At 31.2% G+C, this 9,854-nt stretch overlaps 1 long non-coding RNA gene across 1 annotated transcript; it reads right to left on the reverse strand.

Annotated features, from left to right (window-relative positions):
• Positions 1-748: 748 nt before the first annotated feature.
• On the reverse strand, positions 749-1,287 carry LOC131646671 (uncharacterized). The gene is made up of 2 exons (XR_009297572.1): positions 1,092-1,287; positions 749-865 (listed from the first exon to the last, which is right to left on the reverse strand). It is a non-coding gene; the product is annotated as an uncharacterized LOC131646671 (long non-coding RNA).
• Positions 1,288-9,854: the final 8,567 nt, after the last annotated feature.

The raw sequence follows: 9,854 nt of genomic DNA on the forward strand, positions 1-9,854 counted from the left end.
TCTCTCTCTCTCTCTCTCTCTCTCTCATATTCTCTTTCTTCTGCCAAAGCTCCTGCCACAAATTCTCAGTTGTCAACTATCCGTCTTTCTCTCAAATTTTTCTTTTCCTTTCATTCTTTCTCTCTCCCCATCTTTCTCTCTATCTCACCAAAATCTCATTCTTTCCCAGAACATTTATCAACAAATATTTTTTTCATTAATTCTAAATTAACAAATAAACTCTAAAATGTTTATGGTAGTAATTTTTTTATTGGAAAAGCTCATAATTAAAAAAAAAACAATAATAGGTTGATAGTCTTCAATTTCATCCATTGATAGTTATTGACACAATTTATAAATTAAAATAGATTAAAATAATTTATCTAAACTTTCAAAAATACTATTATGACAACACTATGAATCTATCCAATTGATATGATATCTAACTGATATGATAACAGTACCATCTGTTTGAAATTTCTATTCCTTTCATTTCTCAATGAAACCACTATGAATATATCCTCTCTCCATAAATTTTCTTTTCTTCTTCTTATATAAATTTTTTTATCTAACTTCAATCTCTTTGAGAAAAATAAAATTATTATTTTGATTTTTTCTAATGATGATGTCAATAATATCAACAATAATTATAATAATGATGATAAAAAATATTAAATTAAAATAAATAATTTTTTTTTTCAATTTCAATGTTTAGAAACATTGCAAAAATAGATACACTACTTCATAATTATAAAATTTTAAAAATATATGACAAATTCTAAAAAGAAGAGAGAAAAATTAATAAAAATAAAAAGAAGTGAAAAAAAAATGTTAAGAAATTGTCCATATGTTTAACTTTTTGTTTTCCTATCAGAAGATGTAGAACCTGAAAATAAAACAAAAACAAATGGAAAAGATGTTAAAAAGATTTTTAAAAATTGGGGTTTGTCACTGTTCTCAAAAATAGAAATAGAAGATCTATACTATCCAAAGAATACACAAATTGTTATATATATGATATAAAAATAACACATCTGAAAATAACATGTATAAAAATAATAGATCTGGTGTAAAAATAACATATCTGAAAAAAATATCTATAAATTACTAACCATAATTTATATTGTCACACATATTGTCGTTGTTGTTTTAGTACCCGGATTCGTCTTTGTTTTGATAGATCTACAACATGTAAAAATAAAAGAAGTGAAAATTATGGAACAGAGAAAACTTATATGTTGTTACTTACACTTTAAAATCATTTTTTTCATCTTCATATAGATCTACAACCTGGAAAACAAAAAACTAGTTTTCATCTTCGTATAGATCTGCAACCTGAAAAAACAAAAAATTAAAATGAAAAAGAAATCACAAAACATTGATGAAGATAAAAAGATGAGTGAAAATGAAGTATTAAATCCAGTTTAGATAAAAAGGAAGAAGAAAGTAACAGAGAGTGTGGGAGATGTAGCAAGCAAAGAGAGAAAGAAAACTCACATGAATTTTTTTTAGAGGGACTGAGGAAAAAAGAGAGAGAGAAAGTTTGCAAATGTGTAAAAAAAAATCAGTTTAGGCCTTATATAAAATAATCACCCTAATATAATAATAATAAAATGTGACAAAAAATTGAGAAAAGACAACAAATAAGCAAAATTTAATAGGTGTTGACAAAAGCAGCAAGGGCACATGCGTCTTTTCCAGGTACATTTGTTTTCTTATTTTATAGATGAGTTGGTTGCTTGTATGATCGACTGGATTGATTATAGGACATAGTGCCAAAGTGTTGTCAATTTTATGTTTATTTGTGGTGAATGATGTGGATGTTCATTTTAATTGAACACGCCTGTCGAAATTCGGTTCTTAAGACTAGACTAAGCAATTGACTGGAAAATGTAAAGTGAAAAGGGTAGAAATGCTTGACAAATGAAGTAAGAAAAGAAAGATTTAAATTTGCAGTAAAAAGTAAAGTTGGTTAAAATCTATAATGTGGAACACATAGATATATTTTCCAAATGACACTCTTTTCTCTCTTTGACGCGGGTACTTTGAGTTTTCTTAAAAGATGTAACAAATGTGGACCTCTCAAACTGAGAAAAAACTACTTATATAGAGATCCTAAAATAACTGCCTATTATAGTCAAGTAAGCAAATTTTTCCACGTCTTCGGATTCATGCAACCTTTTGTCCCACGAGTTTCCACGTGTCTCTGAAAAAACAGTTGTTCTTATCCACTAAAGCTTTTCTCGACTATGCTTCTTAGCAATAATAGAACCTAAAAACTTTCTAAGTATTTAGAACTACATGACTTAAACTTTCCAATAGGAAGATCTGACTGAGAACTATAGGTACTACACTTCGACAAACCCAACTAAAATGTGACAGACTTCCAAGTTGACCAAGACTACTTCGATAAAAAACATAGGAATCCATACCCCTGCTTTCGAGATACTATCCCTTATGCCTTGTCTTACATATGTGTAAAAAATTCCAAGGTAACAAATTTCCCTCCCAAAAAATGCCATTTTCGACAGAGATAAATGGCATTTTCTTGCTATCATATTTTCAACATTGTCGTTTCTTTTCTGCTGACGTCACAATCATGATTATGTTTTATGGTCTTGTCATTTCCCAAGGATTTTGCATAAATGATCTTAATTACATCTAATCCCTAGGCCGTGGGTTTAAAACTGTCACTGCTAATTTTTTTTGGAACTGAAACGTTTGGGATTTAAACAAACGCTGCCATCTGTCAATAGTCATGATGACCAAAATGGTTATAAATAAACATTATGGTTCTTTTCCATTCTTTCCGCAAATGCCTTACCTTTAGAATATTAGATAAACTAGCTCCTCTTTCTCATTTTACCAAGAAAAAACCATAAAACTCTTCTTCTTCGCTTTTACTTCACTGTCCATCATGTCAGCTCCTGCAACTACTGTTGATGATGGTAACAACCCTCTCGCATTCACTATTTCATAGGAAGAAGAAGCAAAGGGGCTTAGCTTCGTTCCTCAACCACCTGAAAAAAAAGGCGAAGGTTTTCGTCTAGAAAACCCAAAAGCTAATCCCGTTTTCTATTTCTGACAAGATACACGCCTTTCTAGGGTCATATCCAACTCCTAAATCACACTCATAATGGGTTGAAGGGTTTTTTCACGTGTTTTGCTTAATACCTTACCCCAAGTATTCGACATGCACCACCCTTTTGTTTTTATTTTATTTATTAATGAATGAATTAGTCAGTCTTATTGATCATTTTTTCTAATAAATCTCAATTAGTTTAATTAATTGACTTTTGGTTGATTATTTTTTATTAATTAATTTTTATTAATCTAGTTAGTTAATCTAAGTATTCTAATAAATTAATTAGTCATCTGTAGCTCTTTTTATTTTTGATTGGCCTAAGATTGATTTTCATGGATGTTGATTGTTTAGTTCATTTATTCTATTGCTTGTTTATTTTATTGCTCATAACTTTTTTCATTTTGATAAAGTGTATCCCTCACCCTCTGATTGTATTGTGTGATTATTTTCTTTTTGTTGTATGATCTTTATTATATTTATTAATTGCTAATTCAAAATATACGTAAAATAGAACCATTTATAAAAAAAAAATAACAAAGCCAAGCTTGACCCGACATCGAATCTTTTCCTAAATCAAACCCAAAATGGAATGCAATGTCGAGTATCTCCTTCGATAACCTCAAATGCTTTCATAATAAACTCCATACGCTTGATGCAATGTCAAGTCATTTCTTTGCCAAAATCTTTTTCTAAACAAAATGGATCGAACGGATGAGCTGGAAGAATTTCCTACTTTTTAAAAAAATAAATTGGATATGAGCTGAATAGCTGGGCCATTCGAATAATTACGATCCAATCAAAAATAATTTCTAAGCAAGTTTAGTTCAAACTCAACAAACAGTAAACGAGCGAGATGGAAGAATTTCCTACCTCTCTCACAGGTATTTGAATACGAGACGAATATCTTGGCCATTTGATACTCATACGCTGTTAAGAAGTTAAGACTAAATTTGTCTCACGATTTTCAATAAAACTGAATTAAATGGGCTAACTGAAATAATTTCTAACTTTTCCATAAGTGTTTGAATACCAGATAAATATATTGTCCATTTGACACTCAGATCCTTTAAAAATAATTCAACCGATCAAACTTGTTTTTCGCCCCTGTGCGACTTTGAAAACCATTTAAAAAATGAGGGTGTCTTAGCCATTTCAATGCAAAACAAACAAAAGCTTCAACCTCCAAGAGCGAGCAACAAGTAAAGGTTCAAACACTCGAAATGTATAACACATCATTCTCTAAAAGCAATAAACCAAAATATGGTTTTCTACATAGAACTATGTGGTTTTGAGTTCCTCGTTGTGGCAGAGGATACCTAGGAGTGAGATCCAACATCTTGTTAGACCCAATAAACTAAAAAAATAAAAACCCTTTCTTTTATTTCTTTTTTCTCGCTCACTAAGTAGAAGATCGCAAATGATTCATTCTAGCACTCAATCACATAGCGAACTAAATGGGTGTTGTTGAGTACAAAGAATGTGAGGGGTACTAATATATTCCTCTCGCATAACTGAATCTCAAACTCGTCCATGGTTGTAACGACCATTCCCTTTCTTTCATGGGTTTTATTTGATGTTTTCCCTTTCCTTTGGAATAAAAAATATCGATGGTGACTCTGTTGTATTTCGAGTGTGTAATGTACTGAGGTATTTTTTCGCGCCACGACATAAAGTATCGCACTTGGCTAACCAACGTGGTCTTGGTGAGAAAGGCTAACCACAAATGGTGCGTACACGTAGTTATCACAGATATAAATGCCTCCAGTCCCAAGGACCCATGCCCGTTGCCAGATATCGACCACCTAATTGGAAAATCCTCAGGCTACCAGGTGCTGAGTTTCATGGTTGCCTACTCAGGATACAACCAAATCAAGATAGATCAATTAGATGCCCCTAAAACCACCTTCATGTCGAATCAAGGAAACTATCACTATAATGTCATGCCTTTCAGTCTCAAAAACATTGAGACCACATACCAATGACTCTTGGACACCGTGTTCACCCATCAAATTAGGCAGAACCTCAAGGTATATTTCGATGGCATGATTATCAAGACGGTTAGGGGTCACAACCATGACGATGACCTGGAGGATATCCTGCAATCAAGGAGAAAATATGACATGTGTCTAAACCCAAGCAAATGCTCTTTTGGACTACAGTCGGGAAATTCCTAGGATCCATGCTTACTAAGAGGGGGATTGAAGCCAATCTGAAAAAGTTCCAAGCAATCATCGATATGAAGATCCCCACTAATGTGAAATAATTGCAATTGTCAACGGGGCAGATATTGTTCGGAGGATGCTTCTTCACTCTTTGCCCCGCCCCCAAATTTAGTCCCCATCCCCATCCCCAATCCCCGCCACGGGGGAATACTTCCCTCCATCCCCATCCCCACAGATCCCCACGGATATCCACGGAGATCGAATCTTAAGAAAATTTCTACACTTTTTGATCAAAACTATGACACTAGTATTTTGTTATTTTTTTCTGTATTTTTTAAAACACATATATTTGCATCTTAATTTTATAAAAAAAATCAAAATACATCTTGCATCAATAATAAATAAAAAAAGCAAAAGAACTTGATGGCGCTAATATCTTTTATGTAAAAATAAATAAATAGTAACATAACTTTTTGCTACCGTGCTTCCACTAATTTACTACCACAATATCGATGTCGTCCAGCGCAAGTGGTTGATTATGTGTGACAAATCTATAACTTCTAATGACTATTCATTTTCTAATACATTGTAAAATTATATAATTATATAATATATAAATATATAAATTAACATATATCTTCGGAGTCGGGGAATCCACGGGGACGGAGGATACTTTCCCAATCCCCGCCCCAAAGTGTTATCGGGGGAACTTTTCCCTCCATCCCCATCCCCACGGGGAAAAAAATCCCCAACTTCGGATCTCCGCACAGATATTCCCCACAGAGATCCCCATTAACAGATGCAATTGACATCCCTAAGCTTACTAGATGCCTAGCCGTCCTTTCTTGTTTCTACTATTGCGCAGACGACAAAATGTTCATTTTCTTCGTCGCCTTGATGAAAAAGGAGAAGTTTGAATGGACAGACGACTGTAAGGAAGAAACCTTTAATAGGATCAAGGAGTTCTTCACGTCGTCCCCGATCCTCACTCGCTCAAAGGAAGACTAACCTTTTCTCATTTACCTCTTGGTCACAAAGCAGGCAATGGGATCAGTCCTTGTCCAAGAAATAAACAAGCTGAAGAAACTTGTGTATTTCGTAAGTAAAATGTTCAAGGATGCGAGGCACGCTACCAGAAGATTGAGAAGCTCGTGTTAGCCGTTGTCACTACAACAAGAATAATCCGATCTTATTTCTAGGGACATAACATCCCGGTGAAAACTATATATCATATCCTTTAGGTGTTAAAGAAACCCGACATGGCAGGAAGAATGGTATCCTAGTCGGTAGTGTCATACCCTAATTTTCACCATTAAGATTCCACCTATCATTCACTTGCATTCAACCAATATCACAAGTATGACAGTTACTTATTCTCTTAACCCTTGGGTTTACCTTTTGTGGGAGATCACCAAGCACCATTGTGTTTCTTTTTGCATGTTTATTTGGCTTATGTTTTATCATCTAACATTTCTAACCTTGATTCAAAATACAAAAATATGTTTGTTTGTTGCTTTCTTTCTCTTATTGTGCAAGGCAGGGTTGGCAACCAAAGAGTAAGAAAGTGTCTAATGCCTAAAGGGTCTTGTTTCATGTTCAAAGATGGTCAAAGACTCAAAGAAACTTGGTTTTTCGATGGTGTCATTAAAAAAGTTAGTTTGGGTTTTCAAACTTTCTTTTGGAATGACCTTTGGTTAGGAACCATTCATTTAGACACCAAGTTCCCTGGTTCGTTTTCTTACGTTGTCCAACCTAACAGGTTGGTGGGAGCGATTGATGCGGTGGTTAATAGGGTTTTAAATTGGAATCTTAGGTGGCAGAAACCTTTATTTCTTAGAGAGTTATCCGAATTTAAGAAATTTATTTGTTATGCTTTGGGGTGTCTCTCTTTCCCTAGATAGTGATAATTTGGTTTGAGAGCATTCCAGAGAGGGCTCTTTCTCAATGGCATCCACTTATCTTGCTCAGATGGTTAGTTTGATCACTTTTTCGGTTCCTTTATCGATAAAGAGTCATATCCTTCCCCTTATCTGGATCAGTTGGGTTCCTTATAAGACCTTGGTTTTATCTTAGCATCTTTTGCAAGATAGACTCCCGACTAGAGAGAATTTGTCTAAGAGAGAGGCATTCCTATATAGTAGTTTGATTTCATGTTCTTTATGTGGGTTTTTAGTTGAGTTAATTTCCCATTTATTTATCACCTGTGAGTTGACCTTGCCTGTTTGGTGCAGAATCTTTAGGTGGTTGGGGTGGTGGACTGTTATCCTCAATGACCCAAATATTCTTTTTGATGTTTTTATTTCTCTAAGGGGTACAAGTAAGTTTATAGGAGGTTATCTTTTGATTTGAAACTCTGTTGTTTGGTCCATTTGGAAAGTCCACAATGATTTTATTTTCAAAGTATTCACAAATTCAACGAAAGATTTGGAGGAGAAACATTTTTTTTGGTCTAGAAATGGTTAATTAGTAGACCAAGGTGAACTCTTGTACCTTCATTGATTGATTTTAAAACTCTATCCTTTACCTGCACATATAGCGGGTTAAGTGCTCGGTCTGTTTATGAGGTAGATTTTGATATTTGGCTTTTTGGTGCTCTTTTATTAGTATTTGATATGTTGATGGTGAATCTAGTGATTCGAGATCTAACCTTACGCAAGTGAGATAGATTTTTATTAGCTTGGGTCTTTTATCTAAACCATAGCGTGTAATAGGTGATTTTTGTTGTTTGTTGTTTCTTTGCTTGTTTTTCTTCTTCTTTTTTTGGGTGAGTGACATTTATTGTGTTGTTATTTATCCATTTTATACTTTGGTGTGTTTTTCAACTCCTATTTATTATACTAGTATTTAGACCCGTGCGAGGCACGAGTTAAATATTTTCTAAGTAAAAAATCTCATTTTAAAAACATTTATAATTTACAAATTATACTTATAGTTAGATTATTATTGTATAGATAAAATGTCATTGTTATTAATTATATACATAAAAAAGTTTACTTAACTAAATTTTTTTGTAAATTATAAAATAATTTGGACATTTCTAATTTATTAATAATTTGTGTAAGTTTTAAAAAAAATTAACTCGTTAAATAATTGTATCAACAATTGACTTTTTCCCACTTATAAAAATATTTATAACTTATTACAGTTTATAATAATAATTGTATCAATAGTAAACTTTTTCATGTTTATAAAAATATTTGTAACTTATTCCCGTTTATATAATTGAATTAATTAATTAATATTTTAAATGTCTCCCATAAAAATAAATATGAGTATGATCAATTAAATAATAATTAAAACTATAGTATAAATCTTTAAATTACATAAAAGAGTTTAATAAATATGTAATGATACTGAAAAAGCTTGCAGAAGAAGGAAATCAAAAGATAAAGAAATATCAAATCTATTTGGAGGATGGCGGATCTCGTAACGTTATTATAATTATTTTATTAATTTTTAAAGGGAAATTGTGTTAATTCAATAAAATTAGATATACAAATTAAGTAGTATTGGCCCGTTGTATTGTCTATTTTAGTAGAAAAATAAATTAAATAATAAAAAATTTAGTCTCGGTCCCTAGGGCATGTCTATTTTAAGTAGTCTCCACCGGTAGAAAATGTATAAAATAGATCTTTTATTTAATATATAATAAAATAAATCGAATAAAAAGAATGACAAATTTGTGTTTTTCATACATCATAATTGTCTCATGTCTAAAATAAATATTTATAGTAATTTTTAGTATAAATATAATTTGCATAGATATATAGTTATGTGTAATTTCAATGTACATATTTCTAATACTAAATTTAAATATATCATAAATATTAAGTTGTATTTTAGTTTTAGACTAAAACCTGTTTTAATATGAATCAGTTCAATAATAACAATATATAATAATATATGTTTCATGTAATAAAATTATATCATCTCATTCACTAAAACAAAACAAAAATGTCAAACTACATTAGCCTCAAAAAGAATTTACTAACATAAATAAAAAATGACTCTTATGATATTTGAACATGGACGGACCCATGTGGTGGCATACTGTGGCTATAACCACACCAAAATTTTAGAAATGAGAAATGTAGAAAAAAAATGATAAGAAATGTAGAAATGAAAACAATGAAATCAAATAGAAAATGAGAAACAACATCAAAATCTATTTTTGAATATATATATATATATATATATATATATATATATATATATATATATATATATATATATATATATATATATATATATATATATATATATATATATATATATATATATATATATATAATTTTATGTTTTAAAAGTTTGATCGGTCATTAAATCGATGATGATGATGAGTTATTCATTTATTGGTCGAATTATTAGATCATTAATCGAACCACATGACTAAATCACATAATTCAATTGAATAAACCGATCTCTATAACAAATTTATATAGTTAGTAAATCGGTTGAATCAGATGACTCAATCACTAAAAAAATCACGACACCTACCAATTTTTAAAATTTTCATAATATCATAATTTTACAAGTTCATTCTTTAAATTCAATTTGTATACATAAATTTAATTTCAAAGAGTGAAAGTTGTTCCAAATAAATTTTGAACAAAGTCTATTTATATTTT

This window comes from Vicia villosa, linkage group LG2, assembly GCF_029867415.1.
Source record: "Vicia villosa cultivar HV-30 ecotype Madison, WI linkage group LG2, Vvil1.0, whole genome shotgun sequence".
Lineage (NCBI taxonomy): Eukaryota > Viridiplantae > Streptophyta > Magnoliopsida > Fabales > Fabaceae > Vicia > Vicia villosa.